The sequence below is a fragment of the Sander vitreus genome, chromosome 7, assembly GCF_031162955.1.
Source record: "Sander vitreus isolate 19-12246 chromosome 7, sanVit1, whole genome shotgun sequence".
Classification (NCBI taxonomy): Eukaryota; Metazoa; Chordata; class Actinopteri; order Perciformes; family Percidae; genus Sander; species Sander vitreus.
Window position 1 is genome coordinate 24,771,359 of NC_135861.1, and position 21,019 is coordinate 24,792,377.

A 21,019-nucleotide genomic window follows, 5' to 3' on the forward strand; every position below is an offset into this window, starting at 1 on the left:
ATCTCCCTCATATTGGTGCGCAAACAATCATTCACACGGTGCCAAATGAGATACAAAGAATTGTTTTCATTGATGATCCATGAATCCTAATGAAGAAGCATGCACAAAGAGACGTATTGCAAAAAGGTGATACGTGCTGTTGCTATAGTGAACTTCCCTCTTTGTGTACTCTAACATTATATACAGTATTTGTTTACAAGTGGAACTACTGACGGAGGTTCCTCTGCAGTCATGCAGCAGGAGTGTATGTGTGTAGGGGAAGGATTCCTGAAGTATGATTAGATGAATTTTAATTCATTCATCTATTCATGAAATTCAATGGGTCTCTTGTCTTCTAAGAGACAGCATACCAAATGTCCTTGCTAGTTTCATCATCCCTCTTTGTATTATTTGTAAAGAAGAAATAAATTGTTTCCATCTCATACAAATATGAAAAGGAGGAACCAAAGGAAGCAATATTACAGCGCAGCGCAAACATGATCATGGTTAGACAAGTGGTTTTGCATCAGTAGCCTACGCTAATGGTGTGATACAGTTTTGACGTTTGTTTTTGTTGATAGCAGGCTGTTTATGTTGATGACAGGTGGTGTTGCGTCTGCAGGCCCATTTCAACACAGAATGTAAAAATCTCAGCGGCTGTAATGTGAATGTAGCAGTAGATCTATAGAGCGCCTCATGTAGGGATAAGCGGTGAACTGGTGGGAGCATGAAATGAATAAATCAGAAGGTGCCCTAACATATGTATGTAGAGGCATTTTTTTTCACCATCCACGAGGAAAGTCATTTGTCACAGCTAGCTCATCATTGGCTTCCCTGGTGATTATTGTAATCAGACCAGGCCTGAATGAGCGGCATTTAGCCAGAGACCACAACCTTCCATCAACCATCACCCACAGGTCATTGGACTCTTTCAGTCTCTATGAAGACACTTAGCGAAGCGAATTCTATCTAGCAGATAGACCCATAAATAGTTCTTCATTACAGTAAATGACAGTTTGGGGAATGTGGGCACAGTTATTTTTATGTTATTTTTATTAAATTTCATTTTATTTTGCAGTAATGTTTCACTCCCTTGCCTGAGAAAAGTGCTGTGCTGCCCTTCTGATTTATACTCAGTTTATGACTAAGAGTGTAGTCGTGGGAAGTGCATGCATATATCAATATGTGTCAGTGGCGGTCTTATACAGTAAGTTGGGTGGCTTGATCCAGCCGGCCTCAGTGTGATTTTGACAGTGTCCTTGGGAAGGTAAAACCCAGGTCAACACAGAAGTGACTTTATCAGGAGACATTTTACATAAACTGTATGGTATCTCATCAGCGAATGCAGAATTACCAGCCTTACCCCAAAATTCCAGTTTCCAGTTTTGTTCCGTCGTCCGCCATGCGTCATACCACACCGAGAGCGTCGGAAGCAGAGCGTTTTGCCTGCCCCAACTCGAGCTCGAGCCCTTGCACTCCCTATTGAACGCCAAGCGGCTCGCATCAAAAAAGAACTGGCGTGTATTTTTAGCGGAGTGGAGATCCGCTTCTCGCACGCTTCTGGGACGCACTGCGTCGCGGATGGTGGCATTGTCTTGAGTGGCGGCTGTTGCTGCGGCTGCCGGAATGCTACGCAGACGTGCCTGGTGGAATTAAGGGGTTAGAGGAAGTCCATAAACCCATTGACTTCTTGTGCTCTCCAGATCCAATTTTGCCAGAAGTGGCATGTTCCAACAGTCTGATTGCAGGGGAACAGCCTCATTGCAGCAGCTAAAAACTAAAATTAATAGAAGAACAAAGCCTCCATATGCCTGCTTAAGTCGTTTTTTTCTTTTTTTAATCCTTTTGGAAATATTTAATTAAAGGGGATTCTTCATTGTTTATAATCACACATATGCATGCATGGCACATATTGCCTCATGAAAGATATGGTACGCAAAGCTAACAAACTAACGGTTTCCTTCTTTTTTTTTCATGTCTATGGATCTTCCTGGGCCGTCACTGTCATCAACAGGTAAACACAAGTTTTTTTTTTCTACTCTGATATATTGTGTTTTACACACAAATTATAAAATACTCTGGGTACCTGAAATTGTCAGATTATTTTCCTGTCAAACTCCCCTTTGCCTCCCTTGAACAATCATATTTGATGTTTACCACTGAGTGCCTAAGTGCGGGTGGGGTCCCCTGCTGTCTAAACAAGCCCCCCCCCCGACTGTGCAGCCCTTTTCCTGAGCGCTGTAGTGGAGAGAAAAGGGCAAGAGAGCAGCGCTCAAGCGAAACAATAGCACCGTGAGGAGATGTCAGGCCATGGGAGCTGTGAGGTGGATGATGATATGAGTCCGATGGTGTTGTTGTTTCTCACTCTGCTGAATGCTAACACATGGCCCCCAAGTGGCTGGGCGTCGACCCACTGTGTGGTCAGGACCCCAGTGGTAGTGGTGGGAGGGGGTGGGTGGGATGTAATGAGCCCAGTCTGTACTGCTGGGCCGTGGTCTGTTGGAGCAGGTTTTGTGTGCATGTGCGTGCGACTGTGTGTATGCATGCATGCGTGTGTGTTTAAGTATGCCACCATGGATGCAGGGCCCTCATTCTGTGTTCCCTGTTGGTGGATATCAAAGGCCTGTTGTAGTGTGACTCCACCTGTCTGCAGCCGCCTGCTGCTCGCCTCCGACACTGTCCATTACATTTAAGGCTTGATTTCTCTGCCACGGGCTCATTTAGAAATACTGAAACTTGACATTTTGCCTATAGAACAATTTAGCCTGTCCTATTTTGTAAATGCCTGTATTATACAAGTAAACAATATAACAAAGCAAGCCAGAAAAGTATTACTAACTAAATTATCAGTGTTGCAATTGCCACTTTTTGCTTTTGTTTTAACATTGAAACACGACACATTTTTATAAAAACCTGGCAAACTGATCTTAAATATATGACCCCTACATTTATATGAGCTATACAATCATCCATCCAAAAAGTTTTTTGAATGTCTAAATGTCTGCCCATCTCTATCACATTGCATCATGGGGCGAGTAAATATGAATATAGGGTGTAATCCCATTTGAAAGTTGATTTTACTGAGATGAGTAACAGTAGTGATATGATGTAGAGGTGGGTCTTCATCCTGTCTTCTCGGCGAACAGTCAGGGGACTTTTTTTTTCTGTTTCATTCTTTTTTAAGTGAGCCTGGAGGACAGCCTGCTGGCAGGCAGGGATGCAGAGAGGTTTTTCTTTAGCAGTACATGAGTGAGGGAGACAGATGGAGCATGCCAGACAGTGGTTTGTGGATTTATACAGATTTATGATGGGAGGAAGCGAGGCTGAATGTGAACGGGGAGAGAGTCGGGGTGTAAGGGAGGCGACGGGTGGCACAAGGGCCAGCTTTCAGTGCAGGATTCTGAAAGACTGGAAGTCTCTGGATGGGGGGGGGGGGGAGAGGAAGTCCCAACACAGTGGTGTTGTTGTTTGAATTGATTGTGTTTTATTTTAGCACACTGCTCTGTGTGTTACTGTTTTGTTGTCTGCCAAGGAGAGCGTCCTTGTCTTCACATTGAACTCCATTACATCCCTCCCAGGACTCCGAGCTGTCTTTCAGATTGCTTGATTGGCATCTGTTTAGGCTTCGCTACCACAAAGGCATCTTGTCTTATCTCCCACTAATTTGGCTTCCCTGTTCTTTCCACTAATATAAACAATACAAGATTGTTAACGCTTCCTCCCTTTGTCATGTCATTTAAAGAGTTGAAAATCATGAATAACATCGAAACAATTGCCAGAATATGATAAACATCACTGTTTATCAAGATAACAGTACAATAAAAAAAGGGAAAAATTGAGGTAGTCACAAAGAAGAAAACTGCTGTATGAATTGATCAAGAGATAAAGGATGACGATAACTTATCATAGCAGATGTTTGCTTTCATAGGAAATACCCCTTTGATAATCTACTTTTTATTCCACGTATGGTTGATGTTTACAAAGCTTCAAGGTTGTTAACTCCCCCTCAGGGAAGAGGCTAACACAACAGCCATTCTGGGATACAGGATGATAGAAAAATAGAGATGTTCTTCCTTTTTCACAACATTGAAAAGGTTGAACACATTCTTTGTAAAGGCACTCTATTATGCTATGCTGTCACACCATCTCACAGGTTAATATAGTAGTCCATTTGGGGGAAAGACTGAAATCCAATTTAAAGAATATCGAGGGGGACAAAAAAAGCAAAACCATGTTCCTTGCCCCTAAAAGTTCACCCCATTTCTCAGTGTAGTGGCTGCAGTTTTGAAGCGCGAAAAGGCAACTTGGATGACACATAACTGTGGCGTGTACATACAGGATTTTTATCCGTGTTCACAAACAATTTCTGTTCTCATGAGTGGACCAGTGGGTTTCTGACAAATGATACCTTTAATCCTTCATCCATTGGTTGAGAATACATGGGGTTTGTTGGATCGGTAAGAATAAATCAATTTTCAAACAGCTAAAAAACATTGGGCAAGGCTCTCTCTCTAAGCCTGCCATTATTCCACTTCCTTGCGTTCTCTGCTATCTAGGGTAACCCTTCTTAGTCTGGTATCTCTGCTTATAGCCAATGACAGGGAGGCTTCTGTTTGAGTAAACCAAGGTATAATGGAGACTCTCCCTGTAGAGGAGTCACATACCAGTAGTTTTCATTAATTTCCTTTGTAAATGTCGGGAGAGGGGGAGAGGAGGGGAGGGGGTTTGGCGTTTCAGAGAGCGAGTGAGAAAAGAAAAATGCCTTGCAGCAAACAGTAAAAAGGGTCACAGTCAAAAAAGACATAACAGGACAGTATAATAAAGAAACAGATTGATCCAGTGAACTACAGAGAGAAAGAAACAGTGGAAAGTGGAGAGCAAAGGTTTTAGAGAATAGCTAAGTAAGAAAAGTTAATTCACTTTTGTTGGTTTGGGAAACCAAGCCTTTTAACTACACAGCAGAGATCTGAGGAGTTTTAGATTTCTCTGGAGACACTCCAGACTGGATCAGCAGGGAGCAAGAACAGTGCATAAGGCGTTTTGAGGGGTGGTTTTCCCAACTCATTTTGCACACCAGGCCTTACAATTAGAGGCCACGGCAACTGCGCTAAAGTGTACAGGAGATGGGTGAAGGTCCAAGTCAAGAACATGATTTGGGAAGTGAGTGCATGTGACAGTGACTGTCCCCAGTAAGCAGTTTGAGTTGTCATGGATCATATCGATAGGAAGGAACCTGAACTCTGCATTTTCTAAGGAATGGATGACGCCAGTAACATTTTGTGAATTTTGGGATAGGTTGTGATGCAGACCACTGGGACCGGACAGTATATGTGCTGCTTTACTTTGTCAACATCTTGATTAATATACTGACTCCCCATTCTACAGTTGCTGTATGGACCAAACCATGGGGGACAGCAAATGCAGCACACCGAGAGAGAGAGAGAGAGAGAGAGAGAGAGAGAGAGAGAGAGAGAGAGAGAGAGAGAGAGAGAAAACAAATCACCTCATTATTTATTATAACATAGGGTACCCCAGAGTATAGCAGCTAAATAAATTAACTAGCAAATAAATAAATGACTCATATGTGCTTGAAAAGTTTAAAAAAAAGAGATGAAGGTGCAAATGTGAAGATTAGAGAGTTCCTTGTTTAGTTTAAAGCAAAAGATTCGTGCAGCGTAGTCCCCCCTCTTCTTCTTTCTCTTACTTGACTCAGTCCTTTTGATTCCATTTGTGCAATGCAATTATGACAATCTCAGTCTGGAGGATTGGCATTCAAGAGACCATCAAAAAACTGTGAATAGAAAAACAAAGACGCTTGATGAGAGAAAGGAGATCTTAATTACAAATCTGCATGAGGATAGCTAGATCCTAACAGCCTTAGGTAGGAATATCAAAAAAGGTGATAAAACAAAGCCTGTTTGAAACTTCTACCGCCGATCCATTCTTGTACCGTTAGCAAAAAGTTTTTATAGGGCCTACTTGTATCGTTACAGTTTTGTCTCGGTGAGAAAACAGCTGGAGAAGCACACTGCTTGATGAGCAGTGCTGCTGGTGAGAGGAGCTTTACTGTCAAAGCCCCCTCTGTCACAGCACCTCCCTGTGGCCTCTGCCTTTACCAACAGCCTGGCAGTCTGAGCAAGGTGGGGATGGTTCCCTGGGTAAGGATTATTCCATCAAAGTCGTACCTCACGCAGTACTTTACGCCGTTACTCTTAATTTCCCTCCTTCATAGACGAAGAGGCTTGAACCGAATTTCCCTCTCTTTCCCTCTCTCTCTCTCTCTCTCTCTCTCTCTCTCTCTCTCTCTCTCTCTCGCTTTCTCTCTCTCTCTCTCTACTCCACTTCCTTTCCTCTCATTCTCCCACGGCTCTGCCCTCACAGGCAGATTGGCTTTCTTCATCTTGCCTCCTTCACAACACGGGCCATTTTCAATTCTCCTCGTCCTCCTTCAAAAGAGCCCCCCTCCTCTGTCTGTTTCCTACACACCTCCCTCTCCACCTTCCCCACCCCACTCCATGCATGTCTCTCTGGGGAGTTTGGAAGGGAGTAGGGGGCAGTCATAAAAGATAAAGATGAAAGCGAACAGAGAGAAACAAACAGGCAAACAAATAAAACCCCTAAGTAAAGTAGCTTCTTCTATCTCAGTCGCGGCTGGGAAGGCGCTGACAGGGAAACTCTGCTGACATGGGTGGGAATCAAAGCTAGTTACGGGAGGGGGCATAGTAGGTGGTGTGTATAGGAGAGTGTGTGTTTGCTTAGCAGAACCATTAGAGGACTAACCACCTAGATACAGTGGGGATGAATCACTACCATGGGTAAAAGAAAGTTAATTTCCATATTGTGCACCTACCATAAGCACGATTTTAAAAGACTAATATGTCTTGGATGAACACATAGATGAGTACTTCTATGATGTATTTCCTGTGTGTTTTATTGTCTGTCTCTGACTTCCTCCTAGCCCATTAGTGTATGATGGTGTCTAGTAGTGTGTGCATGTTGCTTCAGTCAGAGGGACTCCGTAGGATCTAATGAGGCTAGGCTCCCAGCCATCTCAGCAGCCCAGCCTTACTTACCGGAGAAGGCTGGATGAACACAGGGCCAGGGCAGGGAGGTAATTAGGCAGGGAGTGGTGGTCAATGACGGGCCGCCCCACACCCCAGGCCTCCAGCCACCAGCTGCTTTGTGCGCTGTGAGGCCCGCACAAAAGGGCTGATGAGGAGGCAGGCTGACCTTCAGACCTGGCACACGCTTCCAAGGGTGTCTACAAAAAAACCTGCTGAGCCATTGGAGGTTCAGCTTCCCCCGTACACACTTCTGTAGCACTATCTAAATGCGCACGCTTTTTCGAAACTTCAACCCAACCCCAAAGCTGCTTGGGGAGAATTTGTGGACTGAAGAGTGAATACAAATCAGGCATCTCCATTTGGCCTCAGCTGCTGGTAGAGTTTCCCCAAGCCATTCTTGTTTTTCTTTTTTTGTTCCTGTTTTTTTAAACTTCCATTTGCCCAATCTATCCTCTGCTTTCTCTCCACAACAGGCTGCGTTAGCAAATGGCTATGTCAACTTACTGTCCCTGACTGTGTGTAAAGTCCAATACTATGCAGACAGAGAGTAATCGCTGCATGGAGAGGCGAGAGATTTATTACGCTGTTGTTTGTATTGTTGTGGCTTAAAAGTAAATTCACATGCACAATCGCGGAATGAATTATTCGATCTTTAGCATCAAATAAGTTGTTGTTGGCTGTGGCTTTGACATTGGACAATTTATTCCCTCTTAAAGGCCATAAAGCTGGCCATGGGCGGACAGGTGTCCCTCTTAGATGGGCCACATAAAGGCACAAGACCCAATAAAAGGAATGTCACAGGAAGTGCACTGAATGTCATTAATAATAAATCACAATTGTCAGAAACTGACCTGGCAGCAAGAATGGACGTAGTGGAAAACCTCGGTGTGGAGGAAGAGCACCTCAATTTATGTCAATCACAGCCTCGAATCTGGCCTTTTATTACTACGAGAAGCAATTAACCTTTCAGAAAACAGTGTCACTCAAGCACAGACAAAAGAGCATTTTAGAGATGTTCAACAAGTTCTGAGACAAATGACTTTGATAAGGTTGGTGTTAATGGTCAACCTGCAAAAATCAGACTAAAGTTCACTTCTCTTTAACAGTGCAAATATCTTTTCTTCACCATCAACATGGCTCACAGTGGCTCCTCCTGTCTCTTTTTTTACATGGTTAGAAATCTTATTTAGTTGAAAAGGTATTACTATTTGTTTGCAGTGGGAGATAACAGAATGATGTAGATGATGGTTGATAATCTTGCTTGCATGGGATGTGTTCAGTGAAGCATGAACTTGGCTCAGCCCTAGTAAAGCAGAAAATGGTATCTTAGCTCAGCAGGTTCTCAACTTTCACCTCCAACGATAAGAAGGCAGCATGATCCTGGGAAACAATAACACAGTTTTTGAGGGGGATAGTGAGAAAAGCATTACAAGTGTACACAACACACACCAGGCCACATAGGGACATGCAAAGAGACAGACAGAGACACACACACACACACACACACACACACACACACACACACACACACACACATATGCATACATACATACAGTATACACTTTCAGTGCATAATTTAATTTGCTCACAAAACTCTACATCTTTGTCACCAAACAGCTGGGCCCAGATGAAGTTGGACTATTACACATCTCATGTAAATAGATTTAAAACTAGGCTAGGTGGAGCAGCAGGAGGGACGGCTCAGAGAAGCAGGCAGTCGGTGTGTTTCTATCCAAGTGAATGTAATTCATGTTTGCCGGCGAGGTCAGTGTGGAGGAATGTTTTGGTTCTATGTGTCTTAATTGGAAGGCTTCCGGACCCCGGGTTTAGCACACCTGCTCGTCTTTCTGTGGCTGCAGTAGAAGTCTCCTTTCCAAAATATCCAAAATGAGCGATGAAAGAGTGTGTGTGTGTGTGTGTGTGTGTGTGTGTGTGTGTGTGTGTGTGTGGGTGGGTGGGTGTGGGTGTGGGTGTGTGTGTGTGTGTGTGTCAGTGTGTAAGAGAGAGAAGGAGAGGAGAAATTGAGAAATAAGCCTGTGTACATGCACACATTCTAAACATCCAAGCAGTGCAAACAAGCAATTTGGGTGAGATTGGTTGTGTTTGGCTGAGGATCAAAAGATAAGAAAAGGTCCCGCACGCTGTCTGAAGCTCACAACTAGAACATTTTATGAGCAAAAAGACAACGTTTCGATTCCACAAGTATTTTCCTCAGTGGTATTAGGATCAAAGTAGATAAAAAAGGTGAGTGGCTGTTTAAATATGCATAATTAGACTCATTCTGAATCTTCTCTTTTATCTGTATTATTGGGCTGTCATATAACCTTTTGTCCAAACTATTAAGAACATTTCCATGGGGAATAAATTAATAACAAGCCTAGATATTTCTGCCATATGCCAAAATCATTAATGATGGTAGTTTAGTCATTACATTACTACCAGGGATGACATTTTTTCCCCATGAATTATGTCATATACATGGCTTCTTATTAGGGCTGAACGATTTTTGAAAATAATCAAATTGCGATTTTTTTCAAAAATATTGCGATTGCGATCATTGTATAGTATGAACAACACAAGATTAGATAGATTAAACAAACTGTTCTTTCCTGGAGGCCAGGCCTGGATGTGATGATGAATTAGGTGATGCATGAATTTATATGAATGACATTTTTTATTTAACTACTTCAATCACAGTAGTATATTGAGCACAGACCAAGCCTGATGTAAACACTCATATGAAAGTCAGAAACAAATCACACAAACTAAAGTGCAGATTGCAGAAATATAAAAACAAATATGTGGCTTTACCACACTTAGTAGTATTTAGATTATTTCATTATTATTTACTGTAATAAACATATGTAAACGTGGATTGCACTTTTTAAACACTGTCTTTGAACTTTACTAGACAGCAGTGGTTGTTACCTCCTCCCCGAGGCAGTCGCCTCCACTCCATATCTTTATAACGGAGCTAGCTAAATGGAGCTAATCGCTAATCAGAGCTAATTTTTGCTAATCTTTGCTAACCGAGCCTTCAGTTCTGCGTGCCTGTATCCATTAACTGCACGTATGGACTCGAGCCCGAATAAAACCCTTCATTTTATTAAAATGGCTGTAAAAGTTTTAAACTACAACGCAGAGTTGTTTGAATGACAGAACTCTGCTCAAGGTACGGCGTAGCGTTAGCGTGCTAAGTTGATGCTTTCTCTGCGGAGTGCTGACTGATTTGCTCTCGTGAGTCACGTGACCAAATCGCAGCCTTTGCGATTAGGAAATCGCGTTTTAACATATCGCGATATTATTGCAAATTCAATTAATCGTTCAGCCCTACTTCTTATATATTTTTGACAATTACTCTCTCCATTTGAAGTTCGCCTTTTTTTGTCCCAACTATAGTAGTTTATATGTCAGCTTATTTAAAAAGTCAATTATTTACAGTGTTATAATAAGAATATACTGAAGTGGTTATATTACAGTCATTGTTGATGAACTTGAGATGATGTTTATAGTCCTCCTTTAAATCATTTTGCAACAGAAACTCGACTCCTGCTTCAACAGCAACTTGAAGTTAAGTTGCTGTATCTGTGGGTGATGCTCGATGACTACAATGATGACGACCACTCCTTTTCAAAAAGAAAGAGATACTGTAAAATAACTTTAGTTTCTGACAGCTTTGATTGTTTACCTCTTGAAAGAGTTTACTTTAGAGCTAATTTTACAAACGGAGAAGAATCTGCCACCAAAGAATTTTAAAGAAAAGGCAGATTGTAGGAGCATCCGTCTTTAACAACAAGGTTATCCTAAGCAGTGGATAGAGGAGGCTTTTGAGCAAGCCCTGGATGAAAGATAGTTAGATCTACAATTAAAAAATACAAAAGAGATCTTCAGATTTTCAGTGACTTTTTCAAACTCTAAAATGATTGAATCAATTTTTGACAAACACTGGCATATCTTATCTTCTGGTCTTTAGTTAGCTTCTTTATTATCGTTTCCTATGTTTTGTCCTGAGAGTGGGTTTTCAAATGCACCTGTCTCTTAAGACTTTTAGGGCACATTTTAAATCTTAATCTTCTGCAAATGGGGTGCAAAAGTAATTGCCAAGTCTTGCTTTTCTACTCTGACCTTGCCTTTGGAAATCCTGGGTGCATTTATTGTTTTTGCCTATGTTGGCTGCCGTGCTGTAGCAGGACCAACATGCTCTGATGCGTACACTGTTCCCTGCAGGTTTATGGATGTTTTGGCCCCGCAGTCACCACTCCCTTAAAGAGGCTCTACTCTGAGAGATTAAGACTGCCAAACCTTCACCTCTCCCTCTCCTTTTAGAGTAATTACGCAATTCTGCCTCTCTGAGCGAATAGGGAAAAAAGGCACTCAGATTCATGGAATGCTAATTCAAGCAGGAAATTCAAAGGGGATCTACATAGTTTCACATTATGAGTACAAGGACGGGGTGAAGTAAAATAATAGCCAAATATTATAAAGCAAGCTATTGTTTAGCTCTCACAAAGACTTCTCCCAAACAAAACAGCCACTGCAAATAGGATAGGTCTTTGAGGTCAGGGGGAGACTTCATGTCCAAGGCCTAGTTTTATTCCATCATATATATAATGGATGAGATGGAGGGGGAAAAGTGTTGCACTGCCTGGCTGAGCCCTGTCAAATATTTTGGCATCTGGATGCTTAATTCTTCAGGAGATAAGATGATGGAGGCTAGGTAGATGATGGACACCATGCACTGAGTGCCACTGGTATTTGTGTCTGCTTGTTACATACATACACATATATATATATATATATATATATATATATATATATATATATATATATATATATCCTGATTTACTCCTCGTTCTATGCCACGGGCTTGTCATAAGACAATCCTCTACTCCTTTTTGAGATGCATAGAGGGGCAGAGAAAGCTAGTGGGCTGACTGAGGCAATTAGGTCTATTATTAGTACGACAGTGGAAGGATTGATGAGCACAATAGTCAGTGTGTAAGCAGAAAGCCTGGCTACGTGAAGGAAATTCTAATGGTTAGAATTTCCTAGATTATATGGGCCTTCATTAACATTTTCACACATGGCTGCCTAACAAATGAGAAAAGAGCCCTGGCATACCAGCAGATTTATCACGTGCACACAACAGACCAGCTAGCTCCTTCTTCACTCTCACAGCAACATTAGCCGTGGGCACTTTGGGTGTCTTTGGCTTCTGAATAATGGGGCAGCAGGACTATGATACCGTTCCATGCTACATAATATATACAGGTACGCATTCTATATTGGGCCATCAGTTCCGTGGTATGTTCCCTAGATAGGGCTGGTTAATGATGAGGGTCTGTGCTGTCACTGCTGCCTGTCAGATTTTCCCAAATGAAGAGAAGAGGCTTTTCAACACAGTCTGGACATGTTTCTAAATTCTCTATTGCCTGCTTTAATTTGGCATGAATTGTCCCTGTTAGGAACTGATACACAGGCAGGCCTCTTGCCTGCAGGGCAGGCCCACTTGAATTAACTGTGTTGCACACTTTACATTCTCTGCTCCCTGACATCTTGAGAAATGTTCCCTGGGATCTTTTTTTCCCACAGAGAAGTTCATTAGAATGACAAATAGCATCCTGCCATAAAGTGGAAAACATCAACACGGCACAACAGAAACTGCGATCTGAGGGAAGTGACATGCAGGGAGGGAAATGAATTAGACTCCATTTGATTCTATGTGATATCAGTAGCCACGGTTTCACAATCCTGTCGGTTTGAAGATTCTGCTGACTCACTCCTGTTTTTCCTTTGTCGTTCTGCTCCCTCCATGGGTTGGAGTTGGGGAGCTTTGTGTTCCCTTCAAGTTGGCAAGCCCATGGGGCTTTTTCCTTTAGTTAGAACTAACATATTTGACTTAACTGATCGGCCAGATGATATTCAGAGGTTCTGTTTGAAGAGTTGAGCTCAGCTCTCTCAGACTGTTATATCTCCTCAATCTTGCAGTAGGTGCCATGTCAGCAAACGCTCAGGTTGGAGGTAGAGTAGAGAGGTCAAAGTCGTTCTCTCCACTCAGCTTGTTCAGAAGATCGTTGCATGAACGACCTGTTGCCACACAAAAAAAAAGCCAGCAGCTCAGAGAGCTCCTCTTCATCCTCTTCATGGTTGCCCTGGCTGTCTGCCAGCCCAGCCCTCCGTATCAATAATGAAGTTTTAAAGAACAGCTTAGGCAAGTGCAAACCTACCTAATGTCCTTAAGACAAAAGGAGATATTGCCATGGACAGGGGGGCTAGAAATCAATTTCCCATTTGCCGCTTTAATTTCAGCGAGATGGGCGGAGAGATTAGGACCGAAGGCACCTGAAAGCCCTCTCACTGATGAGCTTTACCTAGGCCTGCTGCGCTGGCTGGCATGACCCCCTGGCTAATTAAAGTTCTCAAATTGATCCACAAACAACGTGATACAGATCTGTCCTTTACCACCCTCAGCAACGCGTCTCATTGTGGAAACTGCCCCATAATGGCCTCATAAAACAACAGTTGTGGTTGTTTCCTGACATCCATGCTGCCATCCATTAGATTGCCTTATTTTGGATTATTGTAATGGTCACTTCCGTGGTTAATTGGTTAACACAGCGAATAGGGGTGCCGGTGTCTTACGGTATCTGTTTATCTGTATTTGTGTGCACATGCGTAATGTTTACAGTTTGTTAATTTATTTCTTTTGGATTGACTGGACTGACCTAATGCCAGGTGTGACTGACAATACAGATTATTACGCTTAATCATTATCCGAAATATACAAAAAAGTACAAAATAGTGTACAGGAATTTGTCAACAATATTGCAGATATATTAACTGTTTGCAGATACTTACATGTTCGTAATACAACATACATGCAAACACAATAGGCCCTCCTTTTAAAGACCCCCGCCCCCAAAAAAAATAAAACAAATCTTGAACCTGCAATAACAGATCTTTCTGGCCAGTTGCAGGCAGCAGAAACAAGCCCCCAATCATCACTTTTTGAGTTGACATGACAAATTTGTTAGCATAGAGCTTTTATTTTACACATACAGCTGTTACGGAGCAACCTATCATTCATTTGGTAAGTCCAATATTCACTCTCTTTCAGCTCTGTGTTTTTTGTCTCTACCAACTCCTGAGGGAAATATATGTCTCTTTAGCTGCTAAATGCTTGTCTCTGTGTCTGTATGCTGTTTGGTGCTGAGCAGGTAGTGAACAGTGGGTTAAACAAAGATAAACAAAGAGCTGAAACTCGCTTTAAAGCTCCATAAAGCAGAGGGGAGCTGCAGATGCAGGTGATGATGCTCGGTAGGAAGAAACCTCTTTCACATTGGCACATTATTTGCACATTGTCCTTGAGTACATTGGTATTAAATGAATATCGATTATAGCCGCTTTACTTTACTGGAAGTGTCTCTCTAAAGAGTGACATACAAGTCAGTAAATTAATAACTACGTTTGTAAATAAGCAACGATCAGTGTTTAAACGAGTATTAAGAGTTTAACACTCAAAAACTCAGCTAACCTGCTTTGTCAACATTGCTGATTTGTGGTTTTATTTCGCTACCATCTGAGCTTTAGTCTCCCCTCACACTTCAAACCATGAGAAAAATCTTATGTATCTAACCGTGGCAGATTATGATGGTTTCATGCAAAACTCTATTGCTTATAGTAAGAAGCTGATTTAAAGGGGTGATAGAATGATTTTATGGGGTATTTCACACTGTTCCTTAAGGTCTCCTAATAGGGTATGTAACATTGGTTTGGCTGAATATTGCTCAAATGCTATTTTATGGGTCCTTAACTACCCTGTGAATATGGCTCTATTTGGAACAAGAGTTTTTCTTCCAAATATGGTATGCTCATGAATATTTAGATGAGCTGCGTGCTGATTGGTTTGAGCGAACCACATACACATCCATTGTAGACTAGACAGCAGGTCTCATATTTCAGACACTGCAAAGTTATACATTGTTCGTCTACTATTTCGTTATTAAATTCCCTTCTGAGACTTTTTTATGCGAGAAATCAACTATATAAAGCTCAAATATGGGCCATTTTACGAAAATTGATGGCTAATTGCAAATTTGGTAAGACGTGTCGGACTTCAGGAGCTCCACAGTCTGACGAGAAAGCGGCAAACTCCATACCCAGTGAAAGTCACCGTTTCCCGGTTACTGGACGACCGGGGCTCGGTGCTCCACGGAGCTTCCGGAGCTGGCTGGCTGCCAGCTGCCGGCATAACTTTCGTATATTTACAGTTTGAATTTCGTCACGTCACTTATATAACAGCTACCCCAAGGTCTTATAAAGCTAACAATGGTGTCCGATTTCAATTTAATGCATTTTTGTGAACATTAGGAGTTTTGTTAGCTAGCTAGCTAGCTGCTACTGTCCCTTCAGTCCTAGCTATGTGTACAGATCGTGGCTAGTTAGCTTCAATTTCGGCATAACTAGTATATTTACAGTTTGAATTCCGTCACGCTACTTATATAACATCTACCCCAAGGTCTTATAAAGCTAACAATGGTGTCCAATTTCAATTTAATGCATTTTTGTGAACATTAGGGGTTTCGTTTCTGAGGTCTAAGAGGAGGCTAGCTAGCTCTCATTGATAGAGCTCCATCCAGCCGCAGGCTTTATCAATGAGACTCGCGGACAAGAGGCGTTTATTTCCCCGATCGTTTGTTTAAATAACTCAACACACATATTCATTATAAGATTAACTGGAACCTGTGGTAAGAGATTGCTGGCGTAACAAGCTCGCTGACCGCGCTCTCACTCACACACACCGGCCATTTAGCAGGAAGAGGGGAGTTGCAGGCCCTGGAGCTCTGTCAGGGCAGCGACATTTGGTAGTCCATTAACCCAAAAAACGGTGACTTTGCGCGGGTATGGAGTACCGTGGGCTGCCAGCCGTGACGGAGCTCCATCTACCTCCCAACAGGCCGTGGTCTGTGAAGGAAGGCGGGCCGGGTGGCGAGGCAGCAACACAGGCAGCACCGGCCGCTGAACTCCCGACACACAGTCGGATAAAATTGGGAATTAGCCATACATTTTCGTAAAACGGCCCATATTTGACCTCTACATCATTAATTTCTCGCATAAAAAAATCTCAGAAGTGAATTTAGGAATTAAATAGCGGACCTCTGGAGATCTGCATGACCTAGCTAGATTCAGAAGACTAAGCTGACCTCAGGTCAGTGGTGTAGCCTATGCAAATGTTGGGGCGTGACAAAGACTAGGAGTTGGGATGCTGAAGTCAACTTCCAGCTTTGTTGTGATTCGCCCGTTTTCAGCAGCAGTTTCAAAATATGAGATTTTCATAGTAAAGGGGTATCAATGGGATTTTGAGCTTCTATGTATGTTCTACTTGCCCACCGAAATGTCGTTATTCAACTATGACAAGGTAAAATCGGTTTTGCAATTCTATCACCCCTTTAAAAAATAGGTTTTCGGGGGCCTTTTTTACTATTTAAAATTCAAGACGTCACTTGACATAGTCAAGACTCCCCCAATCCCCACAACCTTTGTCATAGGCATTGAAACTCCTACAGTAGGAGCTTTTCATTTCACACAGTCCTCCCTTCCCTCTGCCCCTGTCTGTGTTGTGGCCACTGCACCCTGTCCTTCTCTCCCCAGGGTAAAGCCCCTTTGCTGTGCTGAGGTAGCATTACGCTTCATGTCACACTACTACAATTTGAAAGTCCTCCACACATTGGTGGGCTTACAACTCTGTAGCCTGTGTCTACTCCTGCCTTTCAGAGGAATGTAGCGCAGCTTCGTCCTTGAAAGAGTCACAATTTGGAGTTAAGAGAGCAGTATCTATCCGTTTTGTTTTTTTACTAGTAGATATGGACAGAAATAACGTAAAAAAGTTAACATGGACTAAACTTGGTCTCGTTTCCTAGCCAGTGAAATTACATAATGGCCTGTCTTAGTAGGCATGTGCTGTGCTGAGAGGAGTTATTTTTAGCAACTTGCATGTTGCCCTTTCCTCTCGTACAATGGTTGTCGGCTCCATTGTGGTGAATTTTTAACAAGGGCCTTTTCCTAAGCCCCTCAGAGGAGTTAATTAAAGTGATAGAGGCTAGAGCTGATGAGCCACACCACCCTAACCTTGAGGCTACGCTTTCCCCACCTCCCCACAATTATACCTGCATAATCAGGACACACACACACACTCATGTATGTACACACACATACACATCATCTAGACAGCCCAAAGAACCCCCAAGCAGAGTCTCGGCCACAGTCCCAGAGCCAGTGAATCACTAGAGCAGCAACAATCTTACAATGCACAGAGATGTTATCGCAAGGTGGTGGCTACATTGTTTTGTAGAGAAGATTTTTTTTTTATTTTCCAGCCTGATAATCACAGCGGTGTTCTGTGTTTGTGTATAGGATTTTCTGTTCTGTTTGTATATGTGATTCTCTCTGTCTCTTGCTTTTCTTCTCTCTCTCTCTCTCTCTCACCTTTCCCCCCTTTTTTCTGCCTCCCTCTGTGTCACTGTGTTTCACTGTCTCCAGTCTGACGGTATGGCAAAACAGGAGAGAACTTGGTATTTGGTGATGTGGTGCATGCAAATGATCTCTCTGTCAAGGCTGCTTATTCTAATATGACAGCGTAGTGAGTTATCTGGTCCGCTCTATATTGGCAACCAGATCTGCAGCTGCCAGCTAGAGGGTGGAGGAGCTCAAGTGTGTGTGTGTGTGTGTGTGTGTGTGTGTGTGTGTGTGTGTGTGTGTGTGTGTGTGTGCGCGTGTGTGTCATCAAGCTAGACAGTTCCAGACAGAGAATAGATGAAGACATGCAAGCGAGAGAAGCCAGCCAGGACAGGCATCATATAAGCAAGAGACGAGAAGATGGCTATAAGCTAGAGAGAGAGAGAGACAGAGAGAAAGAGAGAGAATCTTCCCAGCATTGTCCCCTCCTCTTGTACATGCCCCCTATCCGTCCTACTCCTCCAGTGTTAGTGCTGTTTAGTAGAGCTGTCTCTTTCAAGAACGCCATTGAGACATGAATAAAGAGAAAATGAGGAAAAAAATGTTTTGCCGAGAATGGGATGTCACAGCAGATAAGCATCACGAGCTGCTCCATATTTATTATGTGCAACAATTTGACTAACCAGAGAATTTAGATTAATAACATTGGGCCCCGGGAAGTAATTTCCTTTTTGCAAAAGTGATTTACATGGCGCATCGCTAAGAGAACAGCTCTCGCAGGCCTTTTTGTTGTGTCAGCTAAAAATAATGACATTTAAAGTACCAACCAAGGTTAATAGGCTTCCTCTATGGTTATGAACTTTTTGTGCTTGCCCCTCCCTTTGTTCTCCCTACGAATCGACCCACTGCTTTTATAGTTTCAACATTCACCCTCATTTCCATCGCCACTCTTTCCTCTCGACACCTTTCCTACCCAATCCCAGCCCTCATGCAGTGAGATGTTACTGTCAATTGGGAGGGAGTTACTATTACCATGTGGTTGCAGCTTCCAGTAGCTTTGCAATGGAAATTGGGAAGAGTTTTGGACCATTACTGGAGATATTGGTGTAATCACTGTGCCATGGTCCAGTTGAGCAGTAAATTACGCATTCTCTGTGTAGGAAACCTCGAAAGTAAATGTTTCTCTAGGCAGCTGCCAACACAGTTTATTTCAACAACACCTTTTCATAGTAAAACACAACTTTGCCAGAGGAGCGGTGGAGTTTTTTGACGTGAGAATATGAGAGCTCTGCTGTATCTTACCAAGACACACCATCTCTCTGGCCTTTTCTGAGTCAGCATACTCAAAGTAGCCTCAAAGAATTGTATGGAGTGCAGTGCATTGTACTGCACTGAACTGCACTGGTATTATACTGTGTACTGTGGCTGCAACTCCTATATCACTTTAGGCTGCTTGTGATATGGATGGGGTAGTGGGCGCTTAGGTGCTGGGAGGCTGCTAAAACCTCCGGTAAAGCTGCTGCTTGATCTAGAGTGGCCCACCCCTGCCACCTCTCATATTTTGGAGGGATCTATTTTTGATGTTGGGTTCCTCCCCATGTCAGGCAGGTGTTTTTAATGAGGTGCGCCCAACATCCCAGGCAGTCTGCAGAAGGGTAGAGTTATTGATAAATCATTAACGGTGGTGGAGGAGGTGTGGAGGAGTTGTAGCTTGCTCTCCTCCGGAGAGCTGTCTTACTGCTGAATATTTCATCGGCACACAGATGTGCTGCTGTCTGTGTAACTGCTCATGGCTCCTCAGCTCTCTGCTATTACGTAGCAGTGGATAGTAATCCACACACCTCATCCACTAGACAAATCCAAAACAGGTTTGATGAAAGAATTGCTGCACCCACTTTGTCCCAGCAGCCACCTCTGCTATGCACAGAAGCCCACCTACACTTTGCGGAAGTGTATGTAAAGAAGGGCAGCTGCCTACAACACATGCCCCTCGGTAGGCAGAAACAGCAAACAAATCTGTGTCATAACAGAAAGAGGCGTATTGTGAGTTTTACCCAACCGTGGCGATGCGGCACTTTTAATGCTGCAATTCCATTAGACTTATCTCCAGTGGGGGAGACAGAGAAACGACTGCTGAGTCAGACCAGAAAGGGCCAGGGATTACTTATTCCCCATGTCATCTGTACAGAAGTGTGTAGTTCATGTGCTGTCCTTATCCCCTGCTTCCCTCTCACCAGTGCTTACTCTCCTGTGATGCCGTCCTCAGTGCACCCATTTGTCTCCACTGTGTAACACTGCCACCTCCTGTCTGGGAGCCCTGGAGTGCCAAGCAGGCATGGCCAAAGTGAGGGCAGTTTACAAGGAACGTGGGAGGAAGAAATATGAAAGAGGGAGGAATAGGATTGATAGAAAAAGAGAGAGCGGGGAAGAGAGAGTAGGACAGGGGAAACAGGGAGGAATACAGGGGAAAGAGAGAGAGAGTGAAAGAGATCTCAGAGCTCACCCAACCCTGATCAAAGAGCCCTCTCCCTAATCCTCCAGATTCAGCAGTCAGCCTGTCTCTGAGTATTTCCAGTTGCCGACAAAAAGGAAAGGAAAAACACTCGCGGCTGAACTGCCCTGAAGTGGTGCTATTTTTACTTTTTCAGAAAGGCAACAAGTGAGACCCCCTGCTGTGGGTATGCACAAGGACTGGGCAAAATTAGAAGAACAAAGCACAGAAGAGAAGGAAGAGAGATGTATTCTTATAGAGCCATCCAGACAGGAGAGACAAAAGTGCCTCCATGGACAGCCATATGTTTAATCTGAACAGCAGCCACTAAGACTATGTTTGCAAACAATATGTGACGTGTTTCCAGTGTAGCCAAAATTTGGTCTGGAGGTATAACGTAATGGATGATATCTGTGTAGGATTACAAACTCTGAAAAGTTTCCACTGTAAAAACATCATACGCCACCTTTTGTGATCAATAACCCAAACCACGCTGCTAACTCTGCTTAAATAGATTTTTGAATTTGGTTCAGATACCTACTGGAGAGAACAACTTACTTATGCCTCAAGGTTCAGTACAAGGTCCAGTAGTTCTCCATGTTCATGTTTTTACTTGGTGATACTTTCTGTAAATATGGTGTTTAGGTTCATTGCCCTACCAATGTTGTTTTACTGTTAAATTCTGCGGAAATATAGATATCTGTTGGACCAGCAAAACACACTGTGGGAGCTTACCTTCGGCCTCAAAGGCAGCATTATCTACCAGGTCCTCTGTTTTTGTTGCTGTGTTTAAAATAGGTGTATTAAACTAACAATAATATAAAACAATAACTAACAACTAACTAGGAAAGGAACACTTTGCATGGCTGATTTTCTTTGTAGACCTTGAGACAGAAAACAAGTTCTTTGTTTGGAAAGAAGTTCTGTTCATGTTTGATACATTTTTCTCCACTGCAACAGTATTCTTTGCCTGTTTGGAACAGGCTGAAAACTGGTAAATATGCTTTTCTGTAGTTACAATAATTCTGTG

At 42.9% G+C, this 21,019-nt stretch overlaps 1 protein-coding gene across 1 annotated transcript in view; it reads left to right on the forward strand.

The window, feature by feature from the left end:
- Window positions 1–21,019, forward strand: part of camta1a (calmodulin binding transcription activator 1a) — a 286,670-nt gene that overhangs the window by 88,397 nt on the left and 177,254 nt on the right. The gene's annotated exons all lie outside the window — the stretch shown is intronic.